The following is a 12683-nucleotide window of genomic DNA, read 5'->3' as shown; positions in this document are numbered from 1 at the left end:
TAATCCTGAGTTCCAAGCAATGTATGCATGCCTGTGTGCATGTATGTGTATACACATAGATGTGTGCTTGCATTTAGGTTAGTGGCTATATTTATAGCACATTGAAATAAAAAAAAGCTGGGAAGCCTTTCAGGGCAAAGAAACCAACTTTTATTAAGAAAAGGAGAGGTGGGGTGTACAGGCTGCCCAGAATGGTCTGAGACCCCAAGGTACAGAATTTGCAGCTATTTATAGTTTCCTTGATTCATGTATGACTTAAGCTGGTCAAGTTATGCTTCAAATGGATAGGTCACTCCATGTAACATGCTTAAGCAAGTCATGATGTCTTAACCTATGATGGAAAAGACACACCTACAAATGTACTTGCCCCTGCAGGTCCATCCTCTACACCATGGGCCAGGTCCACCTTTTACCCACTATATTTTAATATAAAGATGATCACAATTACATTCTTAAGACTAACTGCAAGAAGTATTTACCTGGAACTACATCATAGTTTTAGTTACATACAGATTTTCACCTGAATCTATATTCTTACTATAAATTGCAGAATTATTTCCTATCTTATGACAATGATTATAGCTGATAGATGCAAAGCAAGGTACTCAAGGCATTGATTATTGATTTTCCCATTACATATAACATGTGCATTCATACGTGTATCTGTATCTAGACATATATGTACATATATACAAGTATTTTATTATAAATTGTGCATGTAACATATTAAACATTTCTCTGAAATTATTTGTTTAACTCCCCCTGTTTTGCTTTCCTAACTTATACTCACACTTCCAGTTTGGGTTCCCAAAGTGGAAATGCTACTACTGAATTGTAGAGTTTAACAAGTGGGATTATATTCTTATATCATAGCTCTCAAATCCTCACCAATGTGTAAAGGCATTAACATGCTGGCATAGTAAGAACAGTGGCTACACTAAAACACCACCCCACTTCAAATAAATCCTGGGGCACAAATGCATATAGTGTCCCAAGAAGAGTGGGAACAAGCTTCACTACAATGGTTATGAAGCACACATGAAAGAAACACATGAGACCAAGGCCACCTACAGTGCTACTCCAGGATTATAGGGCCCCAAAATAATTTCTCTCCACATGTAGTGCAAATCTCAACTCTCTCTTGAGTTCCTAACTGTGTCTCTTCTTTTCAGTTGGTGGTCATGCATCTTACAGTTTCTACAGGCCCAAGTAATTGCATCTTTGTTGACATGTTTGTCTCAACTGTGTGACTGCTCCATTAACCATGTCTCTCATACTGAATCTCAGACTGCTGCATAGGGTGCCTTATTCTGAGCAAAATGTTGTGCTGCTAAACACCATAAATTTTGGAGGGTGAGAAGAGAGAAATCCACACTAGGTAAGAGGTAAGGAAGGGGGCTCCTCTTTAACTTTTGGTTTTTCTTTTGTCTTACCCAAATAGCCCATCAGTCAAACTGCTTTGAAGCTTAGTGTTCACTGAAGGACCCAGAAGCACAACAAAGTTTCAATCCAGATAATCATACTGCCTCCTTCTGATTCAGCTAGTAAGAGGTGCTTAGACTTCACAAGGGGATAATTAAATATTAAATATATGTTGTTACCACATCAGCACCTCACCATTGGTGACTGTCAAATGCCAAAACCAACTGATAGGAGGTGCAAAGGGATCAAAATTTCCCTTCTTTTATCTCCATTTAAATTATCAGGACACTAGGACATAAAAAGACATTAGAGATTAATTTCTTCTTTAAACAGATAGCTTGCTAAGTGCACAACTACTGAAATTTCTTGGGAAAAGTAGACCAAGAAGGGTGAGCAAAATGCACATTCAGCAGGACTGAAAGGAGGGGACTCCCATACCCTTATCTTAAACTTGGGAAAAGTGGAGATGTGTTATCAGTATAGTAGTGGCCATGCAGTCTAAATTTCCTGTAATCTCTTTCCCACTGGGGATATTGAACTTAAATAAGACAAGTAAAAGTGATAAGAGAACTTGGTATGACCCCACACATTTAGAAAATTTATATGAAATGAAGATGGAGAAAAACTCAAAAGCAGTTATTTGCTAAATTATATAGGGTTACTTAAAAAAAAAAAAAAACAGAAGCCTTAGGAACGAAAAATTATTCTATTTTTCCCATTACCAGCTCTTACATTTCCCAATATGATAACAATGATAACTTGATAACTGTGGTCATTAGTTATTTAAAAAAAATCAACTAAGCTATTTACAAACTTTTCTCATGACTCAGGATTTTTTGAAATCTCTTTTTGGAAGAATGAGTTCAGCACATGTTATTTATAATTCCATAAATTTGGGGATTGGATTACATAATGAATTGGATAAGAACAACTACTGAAAAGTCATCATGTTCAGCCCACCTCCACTATTCACACAGATGTTCATTTGTAAATATTATAATTCCTTACTTAGAAGAAATCACCAAATCATTTCTTTGGAATAGTTGTTACCCTACCTCTCCTTACCCTCTAGTGTGAACATGTTTTCAATTTTGTAATGGGAGCCTCTGGAAATATGGAATTTATTTTTATTTTCAGATATTCATGTAATTTTGCAGTGACACATTCACTAAAGCATACCACATTGCACAGTTGTGCTTTAGCACAATACAAAGAACAACAAATTTTAAATCAGAAAACCTGTGTTTGAATCATGCTATTTTTCCTTACTATGGGGTATGAGTCAGTCACTTTATCACCCTGAGCCCCATTTGTACATCTGTAAATTGAAGGAATTGAATTACATGATCTCAAAGATCCCTCCAGCTAAATTTCTATCATCAAAAATCCTATAGAGATCCTAGTAGAGATAAGCAGGTAACTCCTAATTTTCTAGACTGAGATCCTTGCCATATATCTCTGGTTCCTTGCTGTGCTACACCTATATTGATGAGCTCAGAGTGAATGTAAATAGTAATTACTTCTGTCTTGGCTCGAAAATCTGAGTTTCTTGCCCTCCCAGAAGGATTATTTTGTGAAGACAAACTAGGTCATCTTTTCTCTCAATTCTTGCCTAACTTTTATTCACTAAATGGGTATGGTCTCAGACAAACTGAGACCTTGGAGAGATACTAGATTAAAAAGGCCAAGGTCTCCCACTGCATGCTGGGCCATTTCCAGGTTTCCTGACCTATGTCTTGCTAGTGGATTCCAGTAACTCTGGAAGAGAGAGAGGCTGATGACTTTGTACAGCCCTGCCTCACTTGCAAGTGAAGACATCACCATGCTGATGTCAATGGTCCTCGTCAAGAACACAGAACAAACCACCACAATGACAACATGGGATTACAACTGCTCTGGCTGAGAGATCAAAGCTCTCCTAGCCAATTGGGGCATTGCGTTTCTGGTCCTTTAGCTATAGGAGGATCCTAGTGGTGGTTTATTTTCTCCTTCAAGATCTTGGTTGTTCTGACCTGGAAAACAGATCTAAGAGAGATAATTTAAAAATTATTAGCCTACCTGAAAGCCATGTTCAGAAAGAAAGAGGCAATCTCATCTTCCAAGAAATTATCAAGGAAAACTGCCCTGATATTCTTAGAACCAGAGGGGAAGATAGAAATTGAAAGAATCCACATATTGCCTTCTAAAAGAAATCCCCAAAGGAAAACTCCTAGGAATATTGTAGTCAAATTCCAGAGTTCCTAGGTCAAGAAGAAAATATTGCAGGAAGCCAGAAATAAACAATTCAAGTATTGTAGAAACACAATCAGGATAACAGAGGATTTAGCAGCTTCTACATTAAGGGAACAGCGGGCTTGGGATATGATATTCCAGAGGTCAAAGGAACTAGGTTTAAAACCAAGAATCACCTACCCAGTTAAACTGAGTATAATCCTTCAGGGTAAAAAATGTATATTCAATAAAATAGAGGTCTTTCAAGCATTCTTGATGAAAAGATCAGAGTTGAATACATAATCTGACTTTCAAGTATAAGACTCAAGAGAAGCATGAAAAGGAAACAGAAAACAAGAAAAAGAAATCTTAAGGAAATTACTAACAGTGAACTGTTTAAATTCCTACATGGAAAGATGATATTTGTAACTCATGAGACCTTTCTCAGTAGTAGGATAGTTGGAGGGAATATATACATATACAGAGAGCACCAGGTGAGTTGAATATGAAGGGATGATTTAAAAATTAAAATTAAAAGGTAAGAGAGAGGAATGTAGTGGGAGAAGAAGAAAGGGAGATGGAGATGTAGATTGGGATAAATTATCTCACATAAAAGAGGCAAGAAAAAGCTTTTACAATGAAGGGGAAGAGGGAGGAGGTAAGAGGGAATGAGTGAACCTTACTCCATTGAATTTAGCTTCAGGAGGGAATAACATACACACTCAATTGAGTATGGAAATCCATCTTATCCTACAGGAAATTAGGACAGGAAAGGGATAAGGGAGGGGGTAATGATGGAAGAGAGGGGAGATTGGGCAAGGGGGCAATCAGAAGGAAACACTTTTGAGGAGAGACAGGGTCAAAGGAGAGAACAGAATAAACAGGTGGAATAGGATGGAGGGAAATAAAATTATTGCTTCACATGATGACTATAATGGAAGTGCTTTGCATGTTCACAGATGTATAACCTACATCAAATTGCTTGCCTTCTCAGTGAGGTTGGGTGAGGAGTAAGAGAGGAATTTGGAACTCAAAGTTTGCGTCAATAAGCACCCCAACATACATGGGGGGGCCTGCTATTACAAGTTCTTAGAACTGCATTCATAAAAAGAAAGGCCACTTTTGAGGGGTTAACAATCACTTTAACCAAGCATATGTATCAATCCTTTAACCAAGCATATGTATCATTCACCTACTTCAGGGGAGTCAGCACACCAAACTTTAAAGAAAATATAGAGAAATTAAAAGTAAACAGACATGCTTCCAAAATGTCTGACTTTTAACATACATACATCTTTACCAGAGAGGGAACATCTGGCTTTATCAAAACGGACTTGGGGATCGGGGGGACTCCTCAGCAGCTTCCCAAAATCCTCTTCTGGCCAAGTAAACACTCTTCTAGTAAGTAAGCTCCAATATAAAACTACACCTCAGAGTCTTTATACATATTTTAGAGTCAGAGGGCATCAAATCCCTTGAGAACCAGTGACTCATTAACAAAAGGTGTTATCTTCTTATAAATCTTCCCAGGTCTGACAATGGGTGGGAAAGATCCTCCCCAGTCACATTCAAATGGAGGCATTATACTTTTTGATTATATCAAAACAAAAACAACAAAAGATGCTATTTTACTTGCCATTAGATATACAAGCAATGGGGGATAGAAATCTAGTTTGTCCTACAAGAAAATAGAGGGGAGAGGGATGAAAGAAGGGGGGAGTAATAGAAGGGTTCATCTGTGTGTTTGTCCTTTTTCAAAGAAGACCATGACATCAGAGAAATGGTGACATGACTTGCACTTGACTTTGTTTTGAGTAAGGGAGGGCTGTGCAAGGTCACCAGCCTCAATTTCCCCTCCTGAGCCATCTGGATGCAGTGACCAGATATTCATTGGGACTGGAGAAGGCATAGAAGGAAGGGCAGACTGGAGGAAGAGGTGGATTGGATGCACACTGTCCTGAGATGGAAGGTGGGGAGAGATGGGGAGAAAATTTTGAATTCAAATTATTGTGAAGTGAATGTTGAAAACTGAAAAATAAATAAATATTAAAAAAAAGTTTTCACATGCAACTGGGAAGTAAGATATACAGGCAATGGGGTATAGAACTCTATATTGCCCTAAAGGAAAATACATGGGAAGGAGATAAGAGAAGGGGAGGGGGGTAATAGAAGGGATGTCAGATTTGGGGAAGGGGTGATCAGAATGCAAGTTATCTTGAGGTGGGAGGAGGGGTGAGATGGGGAGAAAATTTGGAACTCAAAATCTTGTGGAAGTGAAGGTTGAAAACTAAAATTTAATTAATAAAAAGACAAAAAAAGAACTTGGTTGCTAAGGAAATCTCCCTGTCTCTGATAGACAGCGAGATGACAGAACATAATAGAGCATAAGATTTCAAATCAGCAACCCCAGAGTTGACCACAGACACTTAACTAGCTGTGTAATTCTTGACAATTCACTTAACCTCTCTCAGCCTTAGTTTCTTCCCATAATAGAATCTACCTCATAAAGTTGTTATGAAGATAAAATGAGATAATATTTATAAAGTACTTTGTAAACCTTAAAGTACTACACAGAGGCTTACCGTTATTTTTATTATCATCACTATAGCAAAGTCAAAAAATCCCTTGTCCTACAAAATAAATGCCAAGTCTGGACATGTCCATTTCTCAGAATCAATATTTGTTACTCTGTGTTCAGAAAATGAAACATAGCAAAAGACGTCAGCCTTGAGGTTCAATCTCATGCTCTTTGGGGAAGCATATGCTCCTCTTGCCATATCTTTGTTCTGTACACTGATATTCTTCATTTGAAGCGATGTGAGGAGAGCGGATAGATTCCACTCACCTTTGTTTGGAAGTGGAACGGAGGGAAGACAAAGGAAGAGAGTACCAAAAAGAGTTGAAGTCATGACATCTTGATCCTTCGGCAGAAGGATTACTTATCAGTAATTAGCTATCTTTTGGTGAAGTCCTAGTTATTAACAATCAATCAGTAATTTTCTGTGCCATCTCAGCTAAGCAGCATCAGCAGGGATTCAGAGGGCATGTTAAGCTACTTTTGAGGATACCCAGTCCAAGAAATCAGGCTTTCCCATTATCATTCCGCTTAGACTATGGGTAACAAATTGATCAGAAGATTTTGTCAAGGATGTGATTGATGAATTTGTAGCACAAATTCATCCCTTTAATCTTGTTTGTATTCAAGAACTCTGGGAGTATAACTATGACCTGGCACATAAAACATATCCACCCTGGGAAAGTGATGCAGAAACAAAAGACTGTAGTTCCATTGCTCTGCAATGGAAAAGGTCCTATGTGGCTCACAATTTGTCTCTTTCTCCAAAGGACAACTCACATCCTTCTCCTTAGCTTCAGTCTTTAATTTCCAAATACTTACTGGAAATCTCTTCAGGGATGTCCTATAGGCATCTCAAACTCAACTTGTATAAACAAAACTCATGATTTTCTCCCTAAACCCAGCTCTCCTCCAAATTTCCCTATGCTGCCAAAGGCACCATCTCCCAAGTTAATACCCTGAATTGATTCATCATTCTACATTCATTCTCCAAAACCAACCATGTACTAAGACTTAGTGGTCAACCTTGATGTTAGGCCTTGCGTAAATATCTCCTTGTTTCCCTTGATACCACAGAATCCCAGTTCTGAATTTAGAATCACCATTTCATGCCTAGACATTTGTGATTAATTAAAAAGCACATATATGCCTCTACTTGATGTTTAAAACCCTTCACAATCTGGCTTCAATTTCCATCCCCACTCCTACTGAAGCTTATTATACATTATACCCCTGAAAGCTATCTAGCACACTGAAAGATACATTGTTCATACTAGTCGTGTTGTACTGACCAGGAAAGAAAGCTTATTTGTAAATGGACTACATTTATTAGTTTATATTTTACATGTAATCTGTTCATTACATGTACCCAGCTGGGTTTTATATATTTTTTAAATCAAGATTTTGTTTGGCTGATCTGTGAACTACTGAAAATTTCCCCTTATCCTGAGATTTCACTAATTCAAGGATCAGATTAGATAATTTCTTATCAGTCCATCCTCACTCAATATGCCTTTGAGGAAAATAAAGATTGCAAGAAATTTAGACTGTGTTTCCAATAATGTAGAGAGAACACTAATCTCCACATTTCCTTTTATTAAAATACCAGACTTAAAAGATTCCATTTGCATATGACTCATAACGCATTTTAAGGCAAAAAAAAGGGTAATATAATTGATCATATGCACAATTGAGAAAATCATTTTCAAATACTATTTAGAAAACATCTTTATGCACAATTTATTTCTGTAATGACCTTGATCTTTCAAGGTTTCTGTCTCCTCTGGTTTATTACTTTAAATCTTTCTTCTATACTTTTCTCATAAAAAAAAACAAACACTTACCTCTAATCTAACATTTAAAAATATTGTTTTAAAAGTACAAATAAATAAAATTCTACAAAACATGAAAAGTATTTTGTTAACACACTCTAAATGTATTTTGACTTTAATAAGTTTTCTAGCAACTACAAAATTGCCCTTGAAATGAAAATTATAAATGTGAAAGGTTCAATTGAAATAATTTCTGCAAGTTGCTCTAAACATTATATAAAAATGTGAGTAAAACCTTGAACAGAATTTTATGTTCAAAGCATTGCATTTTATGTTTCAAGTTATTAATGAGTACACTGATCAGCACAAAGAAAATGGGTAAATTATTAATGTTGAACAAATGATACTTTAACAAAATTGGAAAGCAGCAATTTCTGAATTAGATTGTGCCAGCTTTCTATGCCCTCAATTCATCAATATTATAATCCAACATTTTTAAAAAGAATTCTGGCATTGTGCCTGATGTGAGGGATTCCATAAGAAAATTTAAATGCTAAAATCTTTTCTTCTAGGTGGTAATAGAAAAGTATGAAAGTACCAAAACTTCTTTGGAATTGGGAGATTTTTAGTGTCAAAATGGGATTAATTTCTTCTATATTATTATGAAATGCTCCCTGGACTATAAAAAGGATATTCCACATGCCTAGAATTCTATAGATCAGTATTTATGATTTCTGTCAGTATGTTTCAAAATGTAATGTAACTTTTCTCAATTAGCTTAGAAAACACTGTTATAATAATTAATTAAATTCTTCCATGCCACAAGGGGGAACTTCATGGATTGTGCATCCCAACTTTGACACTGAAAACACTGAACTTCACAATGTCATCAATACCAACCAAGAGGAATGTTAATCAGCTTCTTTTGAATTATGTTCAGGGTAAGTAATATATATAAGCAATCAGCAGGAATGAAAGGCTCTGAATGGGCCAGTGCCCCTTTATTTGAAATACTGTAAATTCTCTTCAAGGTCTAACACTTTGTGCAATGACCTTAAAAAAAATGATCGGAATAAAAAGAGAACTTGTCTGTTCCACTCAGGCTTCATACTGCCATCTTTTGTTATCTGTCTCCAGTGATTCCAGCACCATCTAATCAGATCATTGTTGTCTATATTTTAGTCATTTTTGTAATGAATTTAGTATCTGTATTGTATAATGTTTCAACAAGAACTTTTTCATCCTTGACAAATGCCATTATACTGGTTCAAAAAATAAAACAACCTTCAGTTAGATGTGTTACACAATCAGTTGATCTCTCATTGCTTGCCTATTGATCATCCAGCATTATAAACTCAGAGTTTACATTCTGTTGGTAAGGCATCAATATATGAAACAATTCGTTAATAACTGAAAACAGTATGTGATTACGTGCTAAATTGTGTGGTACAGATTATAACTGCTACAGGAGTTCAAAGAGAGAAATAAATGATGTATGTAATATGTTGGAGTGCTCATGGAGATAACAGGACTTGAACTGAGGCCGGAAAATGAATAGATTTGATAAATAGAAAGAGAATAGAGAACTTCCTTGACAGTTAGTGAAAGCTTGAAAGTAAGATTGAACACAGTAAAGAAGCACAGCAAAGAGCATAGTAAAGAAGAAGGAGGGAGGTAAGATTAGATAAATCCAGTGCTCCTAGATTGGGAGGACATTGAAAGCATGACAGAGAGCCATGGTGTTTACATGATGTGAAATAACAAATAAATGTAGTTTCTTGAGCATGGGAAGAACATTATGAGTAGTATGCTTAATAATATGAAACAGAGAGAAACTGGGAAGTATGACAGATCAATTAGAAGCGTATTATAATAGTCTTGGTCTGAGGTGAGGAGCACCTGGCTAAGAGCCGTATCCATGGGAATGAAGAGGAAGAACAGATACTAGTGGTATTATTTCCTATAGTTCAATAATTTCAAGCTCTCATCAACGTAGGTACTCCCTAAAGGAATGTGAATTGCAAACTACCCCACTTTATTATTGTGTGTTTTTCTTAACTGTTTTCACCTCTGAATCTTCCATAAAGAATGTCCTAAATACATTGGAAGCCTGTCTACTTTAACAGTGCTGCATATCATCTGTTAATCAGTTTTCCTTGCTGTCTCTTTTTCTAAATATACATTTCCTGGATGATTTCTATTGTGTTGTGTCTCGCATGAAAATCATCATTAATGTCTTACAGTCTAATCATATATGTATATTTTTCTCTGATTTATCCATTATTCCTATGATTCACAGTAATACAGAATCAATATGTCAAAATTTCAAGATTATGTTTGGGTTAAGAAGGGCACTAGAATGAGACCTTATTCCACTGAGACTAATTACAGATCTGTAAAATTTAGTAGATGAACCAAGCTCATAGAAAATAAGTAGTTAAAATTTGAATCCAGGTCTCCCTGATTCCTAAAATATAGTATTCTACTATGCTGTCCTGGGAGAATTTTTTTGGTACACATCTATGTTTTGCTGGCATAGGAAACTCCCAGGGAGGAAAATTTCTCTATTAATGAAGATTAGTATCAATTTTGCAACTTAGAGGGTTACCTGGGGTCCGAGCCTGGGGCACAAGAGGTTAAAAACCTTGCCCGTGAAAACATGGCCAATATGTGTTGGAGGTACCACTTGAACCATGGTCTTACTGACCTTCCATGTTGGCTCTCTATCTGCTTCTTCATACTCCTTCACTGGAAGACAATCATTCAAATACATGGACTTATCTGAGAAGCTTCTGATAATTGAGAGTGTGGAATAATTTTAAAAATGTCCTTGTAAATTTTACATAGTCCTTCTAATATTCAATTCTAGGTCCCACTTATGGTCCTTCTGCAATTACTTTTAAAACTTTATATTCTAATGTCTTTAACTAGATAATATTCATTTTTCATCAATTTATTTTCTATTCTGTAGGTGATAAGGCTGAACTAATTTAAGGGGCTAATGAATTTGTTGACAAGGTCTTTTTAGTGTTATTCTAGTAGATATTTTATTCCTTAAATTTGCATCCCCCCTGTAACAGGCACAGGTTTTAGAACTTTGTGCCACTTAATATATGCTTGTTGATAGTTTGATGGAAATAGCTCAATGTTATATAGCAAGAAGAGAATTTAGAAGACCTAATCCCTCTTTTGTTTAGACTCTAGATTTGCACTCTGTGAGACTAGTGAACACATTTTCTATACATCTCCAAGTTCAATTCAAAGTTTTATCTGGATAACCAGAGAATTACTGAAGAAAGTTATCCCTGAGATTCAATTCATCAAGAAATCGTGTATGTACTTATATGCATAGGTAATAACTTTTTTAAAAGATCAAATGTCATTTTTAAACATCAACAGACAAAAATCACAGCAAACTTTTATGTAGTCTATTTTTTCAGTCATTTTTATGACTATGGAGATGCGCTCTGCTAGAGAAAGCCATTTTCAAAGGTTTGCTGTATTCCCTTCTCATTGTCATCATTGATACTGTCAGTATATATGTGTAGACCAAGCTCATAAAGATTTTAAACATATAAGAATACAGGTATATGGGTAAATATATTGCTGTCCTCTGGCTGTCCTTTGCCCCCAGTATTGAGGTTTTTTTCCCTAATTTATTAGCATTTTTCTCTTCTTTGACGTATCTTAAAAGTCAACATCTTAGTCTCATCAAAATTGCGTCTTTTCCAGCCCTGATTTCTTCTCTGTGTACCTGGTTCCTTTATACCTCATATTCTAGACTTCATTTTCTCAGGAGCCTAATGTCTTTCCTTATATTTCTCACTTTCTTTCATAGCACACCCGAAGACATACCATATAGCAATAATACATATGAAATCATGCAAAACATATTTCCATTTCAGCCATATTGCGAACAAAAAGGAAAAAGAGAGAAAACTATACTTCAACTTGCATTTTTCATTGTGAGTCCTTTGGAATTGTCTTAGATCGCTGTATTTATCAGAGTAGCTAAGTCTTTCACAGCTGGTCATCATTACAACATTGCTGTTACTATGCATAATAATCTTCCAGTTCTCACTTCACTTTGCACATGATTATATGAGTCTTACAATATTTTTTTTTCCCCTGAAAATACTTCTTTTATCATTTCTTATAGTGCAATAGTACTAAGTCACAATCACATGCCACAACTTGGACAGTCATATCACAAATGATAAGCACCCCTTCAATTTCCAATTCTTTGCCACCACAAAAAGTGCTGCTATAAATAGCTTTGCACAGATAGGATCTTTTCCTTTTCCTTTGGAGTATAGACCTAGTAGTGGTATTGCTGGATTAAAGGGTCTGCACAATTTTAAAATCCTTTAGCTTACATCCAGATTATCCTCCAAAATGGTAAAGACCTGTTCACTACTTCACCAAAAGTTCATTAGTGGATCTATCTTTTTCCTCATCTCCTCTAGCATTTGTCATTGCTGATAGGTATGAGGTATGTTAGAATCCATTTAATTTTGCAATTCTCTAACCAATAGTAATTGAGAGTATTTTTTCCTTATAACAATACATAGCTATGATTTCTTCTTTTGAAAACTTCTTATTCATAGGCTTTGACTATTACCAATTGAGGCTTAGCTCTTATTTTTATAAATTTAACTCAGTTTCCTACATATCTAAGAAGTGGGATCTTTATCAGAGACACT

Source organism: Notamacropus eugenii, chromosome 6 (genome assembly GCF_028372415.1).
Source record: "Notamacropus eugenii isolate mMacEug1 chromosome 6, mMacEug1.pri_v2, whole genome shotgun sequence".
Taxonomy (NCBI): domain Eukaryota; kingdom Metazoa; phylum Chordata; class Mammalia; order Diprotodontia; family Macropodidae; genus Notamacropus; species Notamacropus eugenii.
The sequence above is the reverse complement of the archived record's forward strand: the minus strand, read 5'-3'. Positions refer to the sequence as shown.